At 32.9% G+C, this 21,265-nt stretch overlaps 1 protein-coding gene across 2 annotated transcripts in view; it reads left to right on the forward strand.

Moving 5' to 3' along the window:
• LOC113403788 (atrial natriuretic peptide receptor 1) overlaps window positions 1–21,265 on the forward strand; it is a 291,966-nt gene that overhangs the window by 153,565 nt on the left and 117,136 nt on the right. The window contains exon 1 of one of the 2 annotated variants that reach the window (XM_064217975.1): window positions 432–597. The exons of the other annotated variant lie outside the window; for it this stretch is intronic. The gene's annotated coding sequence lies outside the window, so the exon portion shown is untranslated. Of the gene's footprint in view, window positions 1–431; window positions 598–21,265 lie in introns of those variants that run through there. 2 annotated transcript variants of the gene reach the window in all.

Genomic DNA, 21,265 nt, shown 5'->3' on the forward strand with positions numbered 1-21,265 from the left:
ACATGCCAATGCAAATCGTAATGATTATTTATTATAACGTTAATACAGGCGTAAATTCACTGATTTTTTAAATTTTGTATTAAGTTTCAACAAATTAAAAATAATACAAATTTACACTTTAGACAATATTAGACAGTAAAAAAAAAAGTTACACAAATGTTCGTTTATTATTTCCTTGGTGTGGCATGTGAATTTATAAATTAAAAAAATATATATAAAAGACAACTTGTACAAACAAACGATCTATTTTTAAAAATAAAATTGATAAACGTATCGGGATAAAAATGTTTGGATTAAGAACGTCCTTCTGTATTGAAATTGAAATGAGAAATGAATCAACATATCATACACAAGACGTTTAAATTAATGCCATGTTTTATGGCGTTTTTGAATATTAGCTCTTATTCCGTACAATCTACTGCTTACAAAAAGTTAGTTACAATTTCGCCGTCAGAGCGAGTGCACGCGCGACGTAATATTTTACGCGGCAATCGTTCGTACTCAAACGTCAAACTGTGTGATTGATAAAGAAAAAAAAAATACATTCGAAATTCAAATTGTGTTGGTTGAAGTGTGAAACGTGCTCAATTTGTGATTGTGAGTTTGTGAATAAAAGAATTTTAATAGAAAAAAAAAATTGTAAACCTCGAAGGCGATCATCGTTTAATCTTTACCGGGTTTGAAAAAAAAAACAGCTGTTCAAACGACGACCCTGTCGATTATTATCTTAATAGATACACCGTGTATTTAAATTTTATTCTATATATAGACGTGAAAAAATTACATTGAAAGTGAAGTTCAATTTGAATTACGGTTCTGACTTATACTTCAATGCTTATCTAGGAAATTATTTCTTGATACCTACCTATGTGTACTTAACGCCTTCACAATAAACATAAAATTATTTGTTTTACCCGAACTTGATTATAATATAATAAAATATTATAAAAATTCAAAAAATGTTAATGGTCTATTATTCTAATCTTATATCGTAATTCTTTTCTGTTTGGATCTTACATTTCACAATAAAATATATATTTTTTTAAATAAATAACCTTCTTGGTCAAATAAAACAATGCATTTAAAAAACAAACACTACCTAACATCTAACATCAAAATCTGTGTATGAATACCGAAACATTATAAAAGGTTTATATAATTACATTGTTTAACAGTGATGTAAATTATGTTTTTATACGATATATTATTTTTAAACTACGTAGTGTTTGTAACAATTCCCTACACACATGCACGAACACATACGTAATTATTATGTCACACACGTGTGCACGAAAATGTTTGATATTTAAATATGTATAATGAGGCAGCTATCTACTTTTAAAGAAACTTGAACTTCACATTTGATAAGAGCATTCAATAATGATTATCTATTTTTGAAACACAAACTTTTTAAATTCACTATTAGTCATTCTTACTATAGTATTAGGGTTCCACGGCGGCTTCGCCCGTGCGTGTTACAGGCTTAGGTTCCGTATATATTTTTCACGGACATTTGACATTAGAAAATTTAAAAATCGAACCTCTTTCAATATTAAAATATCTTTAAGTTTAGTCTAGTTTTACTTTTTAGTTAGCATTAATCTCTATGGATTATCGGTCGTATAAATAGATACAAAATTAATAAATTAAATTTCTTTATCGATTCTTGACGGCAATTGGAGTGTCTGTTGGTAATATAAAAATAACCGTTTTTTACTAAATTAATATTTATGTATACGCGGTACATATACCAAAATAAAACAATCAATTTTTGTCTGTATGCCTGTCTGTTTGTTCCGGCTAATCTCTGGAACGGCTGGACCGATTTGGACGGGACTTTCACTGGTAGATAGCTGATATTAATAAGGAGTAACTTAGGCTACAACAATAACTTTTTTATTAAATTCAAACGCGCACGAAGTCGCGGGCATAGGTAATATTATATACTAAAACCTTCTCCGAAATGCGCTTTTTCTTCTGGTATATTTTTATCATATATAAGTTTAGCAGTCTTTTCAGAAAGACCTTACAAAAAAAGACTCATTCATTAATTTAGATTATTAAAATAAACCAGCATATACGTAACGAGTTTCTTGAACCACGCCCCCTTGTATAATGTCTTTTTTTCTTGTAATTTATATGTCCAGTACGTTCGTTATGCTCTAGTGACTAGAACACGTGTATATCTTGAAACTTTTAATTTTGTATGTGCTTAATTTGTTTTTACAATTTATTTTGTGCTTAGTTATTAAAAGTTGTAAGTTGCATGTGAGGGATGAAAATCTGCCACATTTGTAAGCGTGATGGAATAAGCTCCAAGCCCTCCTCAAAATATAAGTCTGAGTCCAGCAATTCTCCTTTATTATGCCTCGAATTTTACATAAAAAGGAGTTAAGTCGAGTAGATTATTTAACAGGAATAAGTTGATTCCAACGATACCACTGGTTCAGAATAAAGACTATAGACTAGAAGAAATTTAGTAGACTAGAATGAAACTCAATAGTTACTTTTTGTCTCAAATTAATTTTGATTGTGTAATTTTGATGTACCCATTAAAATTTCGGGTAAATAGCAATACTGATTATTTTGATAGTTAGTTGCTAAAGTTAAAACTTAAGAGATAGAGAACTACAAGATTCTGACTTTGCAATAATATCATGTCGTAATGAAATCCCTGACATTGTAATTATAAATATGTTTTACGATATTAATAAAAATAAACATCTAATATGATCAGGGTGCCATTCTACTCACAAATTTATATTTTATTGCAACCGAATCGAAACTAGCCGTTTTCCTATTCTACTAAAATAACAATGCATTTGTCGAAGTCACAGTCGAAGTTGAATCAGAATATAGTGGGGGTTGTAAACTTAAATTAAAATTGGCGCTCATTTACGATTACGTTGAGGTTTATTTGTGTGCTGAATAGTCGAAGTTGAATTTTAATATAATTGGGAAAGAATCATCGTTTAGTGGAATTGCCCCCTCATTCAACACTCTTGCGTGGCTTCAGACGAATGAATTCAACGCTCAACAGATACGAAATTCTCTGTATAATATATAATACATAGTTTAAAATATTGTATTTACATTAGCAGCCTGTAAATTTCCCACTGCTGGGCTAAGGCCTCCTCTCCCTTTTAGGAGAAGGTTTGGAGCATATTCCACCACGCTGCACCAATGCGGGTTGGTGGAATTCACATGTGGCAGAGTTTAAAATTAGACACATGCAGGTTACCTGACGATGCTTTCGTTCACCGCCATGTACGAGATGAATTATAAACACAAATTAAGCACATGAAAATTCAGTGGTGACTGCCTGGGTTTGAACACAAAATCATCGGTTAAGATGCACGCGTTCTAACCACTGGGCCATCTCGGCTCTTGTATTATATTGTATTACTATTAATTTAATGAAAATAAAATTAATTCCTGCTTTGATAACATCAGATCGTCGGTTATACAATATAATAAAGACTCGTTTTAAGTTGTAGTCGTATTTTTAAAATATATTTTGCCTTGTGTTTCTGTTTTCAAATGCAGAAATATGTTCAAGAATTTCAATTTTTATACAAAGCAAAATGTCATTTTATCATAGTCGCTCATGGAAACTGGATTTGCAAGAAATATAAATGACTTATTGCACTTTGAATTTGCATCGTAAATAGGATCTGAGACGTTTAATTCATTGCAATAGCACTGGCTCACTAAACTTTTCTATGCTAAGCGCATTTACCAGTGGAAACGTTGAAGCTTGTGTAACTTTTCCATTATTGCAGGTTGAGTTGAGTTTGCACGGCTTCAATGTTCTATGGAAGATATTAAGATTTGTTTTATTTTTCGTTATGTGTTATGTTTAGGTTTATGAGTATATTTTATGATTTTGCTATATAACCGGGTAGACGTTACAATTTTTTAGTTTTGTATTATAAGGTTATTAACGTTAGACAAAATATTTATTTTATGAATGCTAATATCGAGTATAAAAACTAGAACTAGAAACACATTTTTTTTTAATATAATTTTCTTTACCTATACCTAATCTTCAATGAGCTAAAGAGTTTAATCTTATCAGTTTGGATGTAGGGGGAGAAATTCGAAGGCACTCTTCCAATTTCAAATATACTTCCGCTTAGGATGAACATTCATGTGGACAACTGGCATCTGACATCATCCATATGAAGGCATAGACAACATATATCATCTCGTTAAAAGTAATTCGGCTCTTCGTGGCGTCCAATTTTCTAACGTAAGTCGACGAAAAAACGGTTGAGCGAATGCGCTTCTCACGAACGTTGCCTTAACGGTAATAGACCTAAGAGAGGCAAAAATGTCCACGACCACGTACTCATACATCTATGTGAGTTCACAATGAACTTACAAAATTGTATAATATGCTTATTTATAATTAACTAGTTGTTAGCTAGGCTTTACTTGTGTTTTAGGGGTCTCTTGTCAGGTGTTAGGCATAAAGATTAGTCTTGAAATTCAAGCATCCTTCTTACAAAATTTCATCAAATTCGGTTCAGTAGTTTAGCCGTGAAAGGTCAACAGCAGACAGAGTTATTTTCACATTTATAATATTAGTATAGATTTTAAAATATTGTACAGTCGGTCACATCTATCGGGCTTTGCTAGTATGACATAAAATTTTAGAAAAATAAATATATTAATAGTTTATTAGTATTGGCTATTTCGATAGTAACTAAATCGTGTGACATTTACTTGTAGAACATTCATAATAACATTATATTACTGATATTAGTAATATTTTTAATTTCTACAATCCATCACCCAATTACATTCAACCAAAGAAACGAATTTTAGAGCTGGTTATATGATAGAATATACAATTTATTTTTTATTTAAAAGAAAAAAAGTATTGTTATAATTTAATTTAGGCTGAACGAACGAAACGATTGACCGAAAAAAAAAATATAGAATCTCCAAAGGTACTTTTACTTTTAATCATGAATATTGTTCCGTTACGTTATTTTTAACGTTAAATTTTGTAATGTTATTTATTTAACACGTTAATATTTATATAGTCAAAATATTAGATGCAGGAAGCTTTTCGTACTTTCCGAGGCATGATATCATAGTTCCGTCTACTGCTGAATTCCAGATTCTCAAATTCTCAAAAGGAAAATCTTATATAAAATGTGTGGTAATAGACAACGTCGAATTATGATGTCATAACTATTCGTCATTCTCAAAGACATTATCAAAAAACGATATCGTTATTGCATTAAATAGACGAAATATAAACGAAACGACTTGATTAATAATTGAAATGAAAAATACATATTTTCATAATTATCGTTTTTAGAAATAACCATATTATGCCATTGTTGAAGTTTCTAAAAAGTGTATTACTGTTTCTATTTAATTTAAAAAAGGAACATATCTAATACTTAGGTGCATAATAATAAAAAAAACACTGCTCATTAAAAAACGTTTTTGTTTTTTATACATAATTGTAATACGTGTTAAATATAAACATGTCATAATATGATACGCCGAAAACTTGTGTATTGTCACACACACATACACTATTGTCTCCGGAGTAAATATTAAGTCAAACAAACTCGTAATGAGATTCCTTATTTGCCGTCTCCAGTAGAGTTACGTAGTCAGATATTAATAATAAAATACTTTTTAATATATATATCCAACCAGAACAAAGAGCTTAACCGAATTTATTACTGATATAAAAAATATGTAATATTTTTTATTCTTGCAACATTGAATAGCCCACTGTGAAGTATGTGTATACTAATTTGAATTTCGAATGTTATATATGAAAATCTCACAGGCTCGTGGTGTTTTTTTGGCGGTTAACGCGTAAATTTGCGTCTTTTTGGGGTTGAAGTGGACTAGGTTTAGCCGGCCCCAGTTCGAGACTTTGTTTAACGAAGACTCGATTTCAGACACAAGTTTGTTCCGGTTTTCTTCGACGTTTTCCCGAGAAATATTAGCACGGCCGGTGTTTGAGGTGTCTACGGTACTGTCGTCTGCATAGCAGTGAATGTTACAGATTTGCAACAAGTCATTGATATGCAGAAGAAACAGAGTGGGTGATAGAACGCAGCCTTGTGGAACACCAGCATTGACGAATTTTTGGTCGGAGTATGTACCGTCGACAACGACCTTGATACTCCGATCTGCCAAAAATCTGGTAATCCAATTGCATAATTTCCCGGGAAGCCCATAGGAAGGAAGCTTCGAAAGAAGCCCTTTGTGCCACACGCGATCGAAGGCCTTCGCGATGTCCAGACTGGCCTCCCCCTTGTTCTCAACTGCTTCCGCCCATTTATGAGTAAGGTAAACTAGAAGATCACCGGCTGAGCGACCCCGACGGAAACCGTACTGGCGGTCAATAAACAGCTGGTACTCCTCTAGATACCGCAGGAGCTGGCAGTTTATAATGGACTCCATTACCTTGGAGAACAAGGAGGTGATGGCTATAGGCCTATAATTGGACGGGTCTGAGCGGTTGCCCTTTTTAGGGATCGGATGCACCAAAGCAGTCTTCCAGGAGTTCGGGAGGACGCCGAATGTATAGGATTGCCGGAAAAGATGCGTTAAGACCGGCGCCAACTCGGGAGCACAAGTCCGTAGCACAATTGGAGGGATGCCATCGGATCCACTCGACTTATAGATATCCAAGGAAAGAAGTGCTTTACGAACTGCACTTTGCTGGAATTTAACCTCAGGCATCGTGGTATCACACCGCGGGATTGTTGGTGGTGACTTTCCTCGGTCATCCAGAGTCGAATTTGACGCGAAGAGGAAGCCTAAAAGATCAGCTTTCTCCTTCGCGGTATGGGCCAAGCCAATAACTCACCGTCCTTGTGCAGAGATGGTAAGGAAGGCTGACAGAAATCCCCTAAGACAGCCTTGGCGAGAGACCAGAACGCAGGTGTTCTTGAAGGGAGGCGCACCAGTCTCTCGCCAATTCTACCAATGTACTCCGTCTTCGCCTTAGCAATCACGTTTTTGAAGGACCTAGAGGCAGAGTTATATTCCTTTCTGAATGCTCTGGTATTAACATCACGTGACGCCGATGCGTTAGCGCAGTCTTGGTAGCGTTTCCATTTTCGGCGTGAAGCCGTTTTACTGAAACGACCAAACCAGGGCTGGGACTTGTCACCGATGGGGACCGCAGAATATGGAATGAATAGTTCCATACCCTGAAGTACCACATCGGCGACAGAGTCAGCAACAACGCTCGGATCATCCGGTGAGAAACAAACCTGCCCCCATGGGTAGGATGCAAAGAAGGACCGCATCCCATCCCAATCTGTTGACTTGTAGTGCCACACTCGGCAGCAGCCCACGAAACGAGGTCGTGAGTACCGTGCAACCGGCACTGTACTTCGGACGAGACAGTGGTCCGACGAGCCCAGAGGGGGAGAGGGGAGGTAAACGCACACCCCAGTCTCGGTAAGAAAGAGCAAAGCCAGCTTCGCCGTCTCAAGGTGAAAGTGAACGGCGTTCAAGTTGGAGTTGAGTCCCCTGATTTTGCAGTAGTCCACAGTGAGGGTGGTAGGGGTTGCCTTATGATGCCTGCTCCGCTTGCTCCGAACAGTGGCGAGTACAAAATTGCCCCTCCCCCAGAATTCGGAGAGCAGCCCGGGCATCCCTGCTCAGGTGGTGTACGTCCTGAGCATGGATGCCCAGAGAGGGATTCTCCACCGCAGTCGCTGATGGTACCCTCCTGGGGTAATAAAACCAAATTCTGCACAACCATTATGTTTTGGGGGGGAGGGGAATCGGGCCTCCAGGACTCTCACATACCGAACGAAACGCAGTAGCATAACTACCACTTTACGCCGATTTTAAGTGAGAGAGTGGTACTTCCTCGGGCGTGCCGGCACATTCGGCTGCAACCCGAAAGTATGCAGTGTGGCATTTCAAGAATGAGTTTAAAACGGGACAAAAAACAAACGTATAAATTTGTCCCAACAAATCCAGAGCTAATAAATTTATTAGTATTCTATTAAGAAAATCTCAATAGGTGATAGGAATTTCAAAGTTTCCAATGTTCACACTCTCGTACCTCGATAAACCCGTACAGCCACGTTTCCACGAATTATAATAACTTATATATAAAATTTATGCATTATAATATTTACCATTTATAACCTTAGATTTATCGTCCATTTTATACAATTATTGTATTTTTTGTTCCAAAAGATCTATATTATTATAAATGTCAACGCAAACTGTCAATAGTTTATTGTTAATACCAACGGGAGTCTCCAAGAGTACAAATCGATAAATCAGCTCATTTATGTATATTTTAATAGCATATTACATCAGATATTTGATATATATTTTTCTAAAGTTTTATGACATATTAGCAAAGCCCGGTAGATCGTACTTCTACAATATCCAAAGTATAACCTCGTTTTATTGACTCCACTAGTGTCAGGAGGGCTGCATCATTTTTTGTTACTAGCATTCTGCCGCCAAACCACGTGGTCTTGTTATACAATAAACATTTTTATTTCTATATAATAAAGGCCTTAATTTGAATAATTCAGCAATTGCTTACGGTCGTCATGACCAAAATCGATCAGATTCTTTTTATTATTTAATTCATGGGTCGATAATCAAAACTAGTTTATATAAAAACATAATCTATGCAGTTTAGAAAAAAAACTTTAATATAAGTTTCACGTCTATTTTTTTTCATTTCGCTCAGTGTGACGTCTTCCGTCTACAATTTTGCATATATGGCTACGTTCTTTAAATACGTTCGATGTATGTCATGCATAAAGCAAAGTAGTGTAAGTTACGCAACCGATTTTGATGCAGTTTTCCTCAATTAACAGAGTGATTCAAGGGGAAGGTTTGCTTGTATAATAATATAATTTCAACTTTCTTAGCCGGAAAGAAAAATGTTATTTTAATTTTATCTTCGTTTTTATACCTTATTTCCCTTCGAGATGTTATTAAAAATATTATTTGTATAAACAGACGGAGTACAGGTAAAGTTATATATATTAGAACATAATTTTTATCTCCACAGACATGTCTCCTTCTGCCTTTGGTGTCTCTTTAATTTGCAGTTTTTTATTGGCTGCATATTTTATTACCAGGCAGCATTCTCAAATTTGTCTATCAAACTTATATGTATATAATATCTATTCGAAGTCGAAAATTCCAGACGGACATTTGGAATGTGTCTTTAAAGTATAAATAGTAGTAGTCTTCTCGGGATTTTGGATTCCACGACCTGTCTGGATGGTATTCGGCAAAGTCTCCTTAATAAGATCGTATCTACTACTCGCCATTTGTAAGTCAGTGGTTATAAGCCAGAAGCTCCTTGGTAGTTGTCATTTGTGCCCTATAACATCTTCGATACGTAATAAAACGCGGTGGAAATCGCGGGCTGAAACTATTTATTTATAAGCCTTCTAAGCACGATAGACATACATACAAATTTTATACTAGATTTTTGTAGACCGAGTGCACATTATTATAATGACATAGAAAATAAATCTAACAATGCTGCATTGAAAGTTGTCGTACATATAAAATGCAGAATATATTTGCGATGTTAACTGATATGTCTCAATATAAAATGATAGATTATGATGTTTACATAGAGATTTACAATGCTTACAACTCAACCATTGTTATACAGAATTAGTAAAGTATCTACGATTATTTCAGAAGACATAATATTTTGATACTTTTTTACACTTTGTATAGTATTGTTATCTTTGCAAATTTATAAAGGTGGAGTTACTTTGTTCCTTAAATTATTATAAGGATCCAGCAATCTCGGTAGAAACAAAAAAAAATACTTAAAAATAAAAAGAATTTATCAATTCCATTAAATTTTTTTTTAATGGATGCCAACTAAGATCTCCGTCATTTTTGATTGGGAATATAATTTTTTTTTTGTTTGGAAGTACAAATACACCTAACGGTGAAAAAAACCGAGATTACTTTTTTTTATCCAGTCTCAAATTTTATTTATAATGTTTTATTTGAAGACGTTGTTTTTTGTTAACATTTTATATAATTATTGCCTTTATTTATTTAGAAAGATCTAGGCTACAAAAGCTACTATATAACTACACTCTACCCACCCACGGGAGATAAGCAGCTAGTACTATATGTAAAATATCATTCCCCATCGTCGCTAGTGACAGTAATATCATTTTAAAAAGCTAAACGTAGTGGATCGCCCCACACGTATTATAAAAGAAACTACACACTGAAATTCAAATTCTCATTTATGACGTAAAATAAAAACGGGTTTCTTAGATTCCACATAGACATTTTTATTTGATAATTACTTGAATATATTTAAAAAAAAAATAACTGCTGCAGTGCGATTCTGTAAGTATCTAACTTGGGAAATGTCGACAACCGACTTTTAAAATACTTATTCTAGACAATTTTGCAAATCACATTCTCGTATTTCTCGCTCGTATTTTGCGGTGAGTTTCGAATTTCGTCCTACAGAAAAGTACAGATGTTACAAATATTAGATATATCTTGAGAAATTAGATCTAAATTAAAAAAATAAAAATTTAATAAAATATTCTATATAAATGCTAAAATAACTCTGTCTCCTTCATGGCCGAATTGCTGAACCGAAGTTGATGAAATTTTCTATAAAGCAAGCTTAAAAATAAGAAGCACATACTTTTTTTAATTCCATGCAAATTAATTTAATATATTCTTTTAATGATTCCCACTTTGGGTATAATCCTCCACCTGTATGTTTCTGTCTGAAGCAGCGCTCTTCCAGCCTTTTCCTGCCATTTCTGTTATGTCATCAGTTTATCTTTTTCTTAGTCTTTTCAAACTCCTTTTGCTTAACAGTACTTACTATTTAATTGCTTGGTGAGTCCAGTCCAGTGATATCTTGCTATGTTTTTTATTTTGATGATTCAAAAGCGCTTGAATGAAGTTTAATTTGGTATTAATAGGTCTCTGTTTTAACTCTAATAAGTAATAACTTATAAAATTTATATTTTAATCGCATTGGTAAGATATTTGTTCAGAGAATATTTCTACCAAAAAAATCAATTACTCTTTTTATGGCAGGACTCAGGATTTGAAAACAAGTCCTATGGGTATGCGGACTTATAGCTAGCCACTATACTGATGAAATCACGGTTCTTGTGAATGTTGACTGAAAGGAGAACAGATCCATTGTTTCATTAATTCCCTTGATAGCTTCGGGCATATATGACAGATATTGATTGGTCATGGTATAACGGAAACAGCTACACTTCAAAGGGATCAATTGGACGAAGTCAAATATTAATGTGCTACCCTGTCCCTTATAATCTAAAATTCTCAAAAACCGTTCTCGGATCGCTTTGCCAATCCAATACAAAGATTGCCTCCAAAGAAACAAATAATTTTATGCCAAGAATTAATTTATTCCGTAATAATATTATATTTACAGAATATAAAGCATGTATTGAATATTAAGTATTTATTTATTGATATAAGAAACGTCGGCATTTTAAAATAAACGATAACTACAGCTTAATTTGGCTTGTAAAAACTCCTTTACAGACAAGATATTATACATTGATAATATTATAAAGAAGTGTGATTAATAAATGTGACAAATTATATCGTCCTGATTGATTTCGATCACGGCGGCAAATCTCAAGAGAGACCAGTCAATTACACATGACATTTTATAGTGCACAGGTGTGTGCAATCTCAGATGCTATCTGTTTTCCCGCTCGTAAAGCTTGTAATAATGGGAGCGACCAACTTCCAGACCTCGAGCTGGTATTAAGATTTTTTGTTAGAAAAACAAAGTCGAGATGGCCCAGTGGTTAGAACGCGTGCATCTTAACCGATGATTTCGGGTTCTGATCCAGGCAGGCACCACTGAATTTTCATGTGCTTAATTTGTGTTTATAATTCATCTCGTGCTCGGCGGTGAAGGAAAACATCGTGAGGAAACCTGCATGCGTCTAATTTCAACGAAATTCTGCCACATGTGTATTCCGCCAACCCGCATTGGAGCAGCGTGGTGGAATATGCTCCAAACCTTCTCCTCAAAGGGAGAGGAGGCCTTTAGCCCAGCAGTGGGAAATTTACAGGCTGCTAATGTTAGAAAAACTGACTAACTTTTTATCGAGCTTACCTAGGGTTGGATCCCAGGACCTTGGCATATTTGGCTTTATATCTAGTCATTAGACAAACGTATCAGACTAGTTAGGTATAATATAGCTAAAGTGATTCCTAGACAGTTCTAATCGGTTGATAACCGGTATATTCACTTTGAACTGATATTTGTAGAATGTCGCATGAGTAAGAATATATAGATTTTTATTTATAGGAAGACAGATTGGCGACCGACTCACCTGTAAGTCAGTGTAACTACAGGCACAGGTAACATCTTATTCTCTAGGTATGCTACGATTGGGTATAAAAAAAATATGGGTTAAATTTCACGTGTCGCACTAGTATGTATAATTTTATCTTATTAACTTAATTTTTGAATGATTATCTTCGTTAGACAAACGCAAATGAGTAAAATAAGGCAATAGAAAAATCAGTACAAAAAGTTAACAAAACTATTTCATAACAGACTTCATTGCCGTCTTTTTATATGTAAATATTTTTACACAACACAATCACATCTAATGTTCGAATTTTGTAAAAAATCTTTATTTGAATAACATATGTTTAAGATCTAGACAGATCTATAAAATATAGAAAAAACCAGTCGGATTTAAATAATCCACGTATTACGATTATCTCGGACCTGCATCTCATAAAATAATATTATGCAATATTTAAAATATCATGACATTTCATTTATACCCAAATAAACTAAAAATATTAATCGAATATAAAAAAATCCTAAATATTCCGATAACGACCAATTATTAATAATCTAAATCTAATTAATTATTTACACAAAAACTTTAATTTTAGAATGCATTTATTATTTAGAAAAAGGTAATTCTTATAGTAGCACATAGTTCCTATGGAATATAAATCTACTAATATTATTAATATGTATGTAACTCTGTTCTATAGGTAGTTCATAAAGGCAGTCGCTCACTGGGAGCATTCCATGGAATGCTTAAAATCGAATCTTAGATTGTTACATTAAAGCCTTCGGTTGAGGGACTTTTACGACTAAACAAACGAATAGCATTGCTGTTCAAGAACAAATCTCCAATAAGTAGAAAAGAGTTAAATATATAATAATCTCTAACGATAGAAAGAGTGAGATATATAAGTTATAATCATTAGAATTAATGTCTGCTGCTGAATTAATGACATTTCACGTTCGTATATTGCGTTGAGTTTTTCGGTGATGGATAGAGCTTGGTCTATACTCATATTGCAAAAAACACCTGATACATTGAAGGTTTCTTTTGACACAGTAAGCTTTGAGTTAAAATAGTTTTTATAATTACTCTATATAAGGTTTATCTTGAGCACAACGTTAGCGCGATTCAGGAATCGGAATTCTGAAATTTTAGTTTAACGACATAGTTCAAAAACATTGACTACCAAATCAACTTAGATTTGATTTTACTGGGTAGTCAATGTTTCGCTTGTAAAATCTTTTGTATGTTAAATTTATCAATTTGTTTTGTTATTTTAATCATTTTATACTTAAGGTGAGTTAAGCAAGGCCATACCGTACGAGTGTTCTAAAAATAGCCAATGACTTTGTCTTCACGACTCTATATTTCAAGAAACTTGTTTTGACAGAACTATTTCGGTTACCATGTATCGGTTAGTGTGGTCTTATTTTTTATGTGTATACGGGATTTAAAGTATTTTTTTTATTTCATTTTCTTTTCAATTTTTTTTCTGAAAACACATACTAATATGAATTCAATTTATTACTTCGAGGTCAAATATAAGCCATTAGTTTACTAATTTTTGATATACGTATTGAATAATTGTTACATATTATTAATAAAATATTTTTTACTTGGTGTCTGGGTAGGTACTACTCACTCATCAGATATTCTACCGCCAAACAATAGTACTCAGTATTGTTGTGTTCCGGTTTGAAGGGTGAGTGAGTCAATGTAACTACAGGCACAAGGGACATAACATCTTAGTTCCCAATGTTGGTGGCGCATTAGCGATTTAAGGAATGGTTAATATTTCTTACAGCGACATTGTCTATGGTGACCTCTCACCATCAGGTGGCCCAAATGCTGGTCCGCCAACCTATACCATAAAAAAGTCAGTTTTTTATTACTAAGCAACAATCAGTATTATTATATAGGATCTATTAATAATAATATCGTCCTAATACATTTTGTCCTCGGCGGCCAATCTCAAGGAAGACCAGCAAAGACGCAGGACATATTATAGTGCACGAGTGTGTGAACACACACACATAAGCACACTGCATACTTTTTCTCTCATCCTCATAATCCGATAAGACGGCAATACCGACACGACCGGAAAAGTTCAAGCGCAGTACTAAAGGTTTAAATGCTTTCCGAGGCACGGTAGTATACACTTTCATTTTCGAGACTCCGGGCTGTTACTGAGACTTTTCAAATAAGAAACCCAATAACTTTTTATCGGCCTGATCTGGGGTTTGAACCCAGGACCTCGAGACCTGCCTCACATCTAGCCACTAGACCAAAGAGTCAGTCGTATAGGATGAACATGTATACGATACACATGAATACATTTCTTGCACATTTTCAAATATAATTAACAATCAAATTTAATAGGCGTGATGTAACTTTGCCGGTCAGAAATTAGCCACGAGTCGTGTGCTGTTTTTAGTAACAAAAACGAATACTCATAATTACGCACGATGAAATAACAATAAAAAATAAAATAAAAAAAGTAATAGTATTTTTTTAACATGCGTTTATTTTACTGTTTAAAAAGCGTGACCATCTTATGCCTAATCCTCCATGAGGTGGATACTCGTGTTGCACGCGATAACCTTATCAGAATCAATCGTAATACGTTATCAAACCACATTCCGATTATTATCAATGAGTTTTTTCTAACTCCTTTTATAAATTCAAAATATTTTCAAAACATTTATAATAAGGCCATTAACGTGAATAACCAGTTAGTCATCACATATTTGCCAGCCTGCCTTCCTATTCAAATCAAATCAATTCAAAGTATGCTTTATTCAAATAGGCTTGTGGAAATTTTGGAATAATTTTAATAGTTTAAATTAATTTCAAATATCGAATGAAACAGGTTCCGAATGTAGATTTTATCGAGAAAATGAAAAAACTCAGTAGTCACTATTTTAAATTGAGTCACAGAGATAATGAAATATAATATTAAAATAAAGTTACATACAATTGCGTTACATTAGCAGCCTCGTAAATTTCCCACTGCTGGACTGAGGCCTCCTCTCTCTTTAACGAGAAGGTTTGGAGCATATACCACCACGCTGCTCCAATGCGGGTTGGTGGAATACACATGTGGCAGAATTTCGTTGAAATTAGACACATACAGGTTTCCTCACGATGTTTTCCTTCACCCTTCTATATTTAGACCTAATATAAAAAAAATTCAATCACTTAAAAAAGATACTTCATATTAATTCAATACAAGATTATAAAATAAAAAAGAGTAAAGTTAGTAGTTATTTTGATGCAGGATGTGTAATTATATTTAATTATGTTTAATTAGCATATCTATCTAATTTGCTTGCTGGAAAAGTCACATCCAATTAATTCATTGACGATTTTTCTGAGTATAATATACGTTTATCTTTGAATTTATATACATTTGAAAATTGACGAATCAAAAGTGCGTGTTAATTATATAAACAGCCTATTTAATATATTAGTTTTTTTTTTTTTATGTAGTTTAAGTTTCTCCGTCTGGTTTTCGAGTACATCGTTATATCATGCCCCGCTCTGTGTTATCCGTATGGGTTTTTGAATATATCCTTATATCATCCCCATGAGCCGAGATGGCCTAGTGGTTAGAACGCGTGCATCTTAACTGATGATTTCGGGTTCAATCCCAGGCAGGCACCGCTGAATTTTCATATGCTTAATATGTGTTTATAATTCATCTTGTGCTCGGCGTGAGAGAGGGATCTCAAAGGGAGAGGAGACCTTAGCCCAGCAGTGGGAAATTTACAGGCTGCTAATGTAATGTAAAAGAAAAAGCTAAGTCCCTGAATATCAGAGGATATAAATTATAACACATCTTACCATTTTCTATTTCTCTATCAAAACTGGCGATCTTGAGCTTAAATTAACGCGATTTATTCACTGGGCTCTTCGTACCTATAAAAATGGGTTAGTTTTCTATTACGGAATCTAAAACAATCTTAATTGAGTATTTTACATACGTATTAAGATTAAGATTAAGATTATATTAAGCGGCAGTTAAAGATTAATATATAATTTTAAATTACGTAAAGATAAAAATAACATGACAATTTTATATAAAATGTTAATGATAGCACGTGTCTAGTTAAATAATTATCACAACCGGTTTATTTTTTTTAATTCATACTAAATATTTTTTAACAGGAAGAGTCTCCCATTTAAATTATCTTTGATCTAACTCAAGGGCATTTGTACGTTTGCTTTTAATTTTTTTTGAATTTTTTTGTGGATTGATCTCACACTTGACTATTACAAACGATCAGTGTCACCTAAAAATTAAAAAAAAAAAATGTCAAAAAGGAATTGAATTAAAATTAAAAAAATATATTTTCTTCCATAAATTGTACAGACCTTAATTTAAGGTAGAGATTATTTTAAGTGTAAACCAAATTGACTCCTTAACCATATATAATTACCAACTATATAATTTAATAATATATTTATATATATTCTAGAGTACTTAAGCGTCTTTGAATCCTTTGTGTAAGTCTACATTGAATCTAAATAGAAAGTATGAATTAATTACTTTGTTCTTCATTTGATAAGCAGGACTGAGTATTTTTATTTAAATAATTATTCATTTAAAAATCACCGTAGAATTAAATATAAAATATTTCTGTACCTAATCGCCCATTATTATATGTGTGTGTGTTGTAGATTTTCTTTGCTTTTGGTTTAGAGATTATTTCAACTCGTTGATTCAAAGCTTGGATACTCATGTAATCCAATGCCAATGCCAATTGTACGTGAATTAAGTATGTGAAAATTCAGTAGTACTTGCCAAGAATTTGATATACGCAGACTTCAGAATCTTTGCCATTACAAGCAAGTCACTGAATCAACGACAATAAACATTTCCTCTTAAAAATAAATAGAAGTAAAAAAAATATTTATGCAAAATATCTTCTTAAACCCTGGTTACAGGGTCTTTATCTGAGTTACCTATAAAAAATTGTATTTACATCGGATTATAACACAATATTGGAAAAGCGTTTATTTTGGAAGAATATATTTTAATTTCACGCGCAAATCGCGATGCCATCCCTCTGTCGGCTTATAAATCGGCGCAGATCGAGACGTTGTACTGAACTGATCTGTGTCACGTCCACAGTCAAAGGGCCCAGAGGGTGTGAAGTTTTCGCGAGGCATACATATCGAACAAGGTCAACGACCTCTTCAGGAATCTATCTATGTGACGCTAACATCCTGTCTCCTTGTCCATGTCCACAATGTTTCGTCATATTTATTTAATATCAAAATCAAAAAATATAGATTCTACTTTAATCTATCTTTTATTAGCTAATCCTTGATTACGCAATAATTTAGATTTACTCACACGATGTTATTTTACTATGGCAATAATACACTTCGATGTTATATGCCAATATATATATATATACATAGCTATAGAATTGTAATTATTTGTATATGAATATATTAGATAAAATTTTTAAAGATTAAAGTACGAATATATTTATAAGATTTAAATATATACATTTTATTTATAGCCGCACAAGTGTGTCCGAACCATAAAGATTACATATCAGTATTTACATTATGTTTTGGTTAGTAATGTTGTATGAATATTAATCAAAATATACTTTATTTAATAATAAAGAATCGACAAGAATCTCTGCGATTACTTGAGACTATTTTGATGATTAAAAACTTATACATGTGAATCTTATAATATCAAAATTTATTTCTTGACGAATACTTACTCCAATCATCTTGTTTTTTTTTTCTGGCTGAATATATTTATTTACTCAGTACTTTATGTAACTGTCAAAGTCAATAATATGATAATGATGTTTATTAATTTATTATTTTCTAAATCTATATAAATAAATGAATACCTTTTTCTTCTTCTATTAAAAACCTTAAATATCTTATACAGTATTTGTAGATGTGTGTAGATTTGCACTTTTTTCGTGTATTATGCAACAACACGAATTTTAGCAGCATGGCGGAATAATGACCGCTCTATTATGAGTATACTTTATGAGGGCATTAGAGAGGCTCAAGTTCAGCAGAATATTTGCAGGCGGCAACCTTATTAATGTCTGATATCATTTAGAATTCCATAACCATTTGAATGAAGGGATGGTCGTTATACATAGTACGTCAGAGTTAATTTTCACGTATGCATTTCTTTATTATTTCTCATACGATATTAATCCAAAACTAGTGAGTCTCCCGCGTAACTGCGGCGTTTATTTAAAAGATTTTTTAGGAATTTCGAAACCTATGGCAGGTTTTTTTTTTTATTTCATTTCATTGTAAACTTCAAGTAACTCGTCTAAATTTGGCGCCAATGTGATGCCAATTTCTAATATCATTTAGTGTACATTAGTTCAGTTAGAATTGGAGTTTGTCGAATATAGTTTACTTTAATTTTGTTTATATTTTTCATTTTTTTTTATATATCCATAGCGCCGCTCTCTAACCGGCCAGTAAGTATTTTCAAAAGAAATTCCTTGTTAATTCGTAGCAATTTAGTAAAATGCCATCAAGAATCCTCTTTATTTTCTGCACATCTACGGTTGGAGCTCTTCAAAGTGAGACCATAACCGATTTTTTATATGCAGCTATCGCCACATAAATAATCACTGGGGCAAAAATCGGCTTACACTATTAATATATATTAAGAAGATATCTAAACCAGCTGTTCTGTAAAAATTCACTTCGTAATATGAAATGTTATATCTGCCATTCCGTGATATGCTATTTTGTTATGTATATATATACATTGAATGTTATAATTATTGTAATCATTTTTGCATATCACCTGACAGTCCACTGTCGCGTTCTGCGGTGAGTTTTAGAAATTCTGGTGTAAACATCAGTACTCAATATTGTTGTGTTCATGTTTTAAGGGTGAGTGAGCTTGCTCACAAAATTTCATCAGGGTTGCGGAAAATTACTTTAAGATACCTACAACCATATACCCCCCCCGTGGTATCGTATGAAAAAAGTATCGTATAATTTCGCATAGCTCGTCTCGATTAATAACTAGTATTATGACTAAATATCCTAAATTTGCATACCTATCTTTATTTCCAGTTCCAAATCAAGCTTCCAAAATATAATTAATAAACTCAAGGTCTCTCAAAAAAATGTCCAAAAGTAAATGAGACGATTTTAGAATCATCTTTTCTTGTTATCGAACTTTCAAAAATGCATTTTGAAATATAAATAATAAATATAAAACGGGTTTAATGAGTCGACGTATGTGTTTAATTACGACGTAAGTGGTTTCAAAACATTTTCGACCAATAAGAGTATTTATAGAAAAAGTCTTATGATTGTTATGTTAAGCAGATTCCCGCCCTTACCGTGAGTGGTGGGGAGGTCAGTTTAAGTGTGATAAATAATGGAGTACTCTATATATATATATATAGGTAAGGATGAGTAACAGACATTCAGACAAACAAACTTTCACAATTATCATATATAAGTTCTTTACACCCATTGTCATAATTATATAAACAAACCACTCGAAAAATACACACACGTTGAATTTTTAAATGTGTGAGTAGATATACACACAAAGACATATTTTACCATTATGACGGTAAACAAAACACCATCGTACTGTTATTACTAATTATAGATCTCTCTGACATTGGCTTAAATAATATTCACAATTATATAAACAAACATCAAAAAGTACACATATGTCGGATTTAGCTGTGTGTGTGTTCACACAGATATATATTCTCATATCAAATTGCTGTAAATACAACACCCTCACTAGCGTAGTTAAAAACAATGTTTTTTTTTTTATAAAACTTAGCGAATTCGGCCTTTGGAGTCCCGTTGTCCGTATTATTGCCAACCTTTTTCCCTTTTCGGATCTAATGAACGTTGTCAATCTTTATCAAAAGGAAAACCATCTAAGTTGTGTTTAGTGAAAGCAATAGTCTGTTCCACTACGTGAGTAGTTCTTTGGTTTATAAATTTATTAATATGTAACGAAGCTTACTATATGATAGTTTTCAGGAATATATATATTTTTTTTTTTTGGGAAAAAATTTCAGCACCAGCAATATATTAAGTGGTTTGATGGTTGGTGCACTTGGAAATAACGTCAAACTTTGGTTTCGTCTTGGTTTAATATCACAGTATGCAACTGTGTTTAGAAATTGCGTGCACTATAATATGTCCAGCGTATTTAGTCTCCACGGAAAATTACAAACGTTGCATATCGATCAAGAAGATTACCAAGAAGACAGATGCAGGAAGTCAAACAATAATTTATATTTAAAATAATTACGTATAACCAAGTATCTTGAACAGTTTATAAATATTTGTTAATGGAGCTCCTATATAAAAACGATAAAGGAAATAAAAATATTAAAACTTACGGAAAAAAAACTTGATAGCTAAATGAGATAAGTATTGCAAGATTTAAAAACAGCTCGTTTAATACAATAAAGTTTTATTATGATTTGCCCCTAACTAGACTTTAAGTGAATGGACGACATTAAAGCAGGTTATACAAATATGTATGTAATTTAATTTTTTTCGCACGATCAAACTTTCACTCGGCTGTGATATTACCGGTATTTAAGAAGTAATTAATTTATTTTTTTTATTCGTTTCTATTGATAGTTTATACGTAATATGTTTTGATTTATATCAGTTATCAATTGTCAACTAAAAAAAAAAATTGATACGAGGCTATAATTGTAAACAAGTTGATTTCTTGTTCTTTTTGCCTTGATATAAAGCTTATGTAATAATGCCTTTCGCTAAACCCTTATATACATTGTATTTCATGATGTAAAATTTATAATTAATAAAATCCAATGTTTTAAGATAAAATACATTGCACGAAGAACAAGCTGGAATGCCATTTATAATGTTGTTGACAGTTCTAGACTACCCAAGCTCTTGTC

This window comes from Vanessa tameamea, chromosome 20 (assembly GCF_037043105.1).
Source record: "Vanessa tameamea isolate UH-Manoa-2023 chromosome 20, ilVanTame1 primary haplotype, whole genome shotgun sequence".
In the NCBI taxonomy this organism is placed as follows: domain Eukaryota; kingdom Metazoa; phylum Arthropoda; class Insecta; order Lepidoptera; family Nymphalidae; genus Vanessa; species Vanessa tameamea.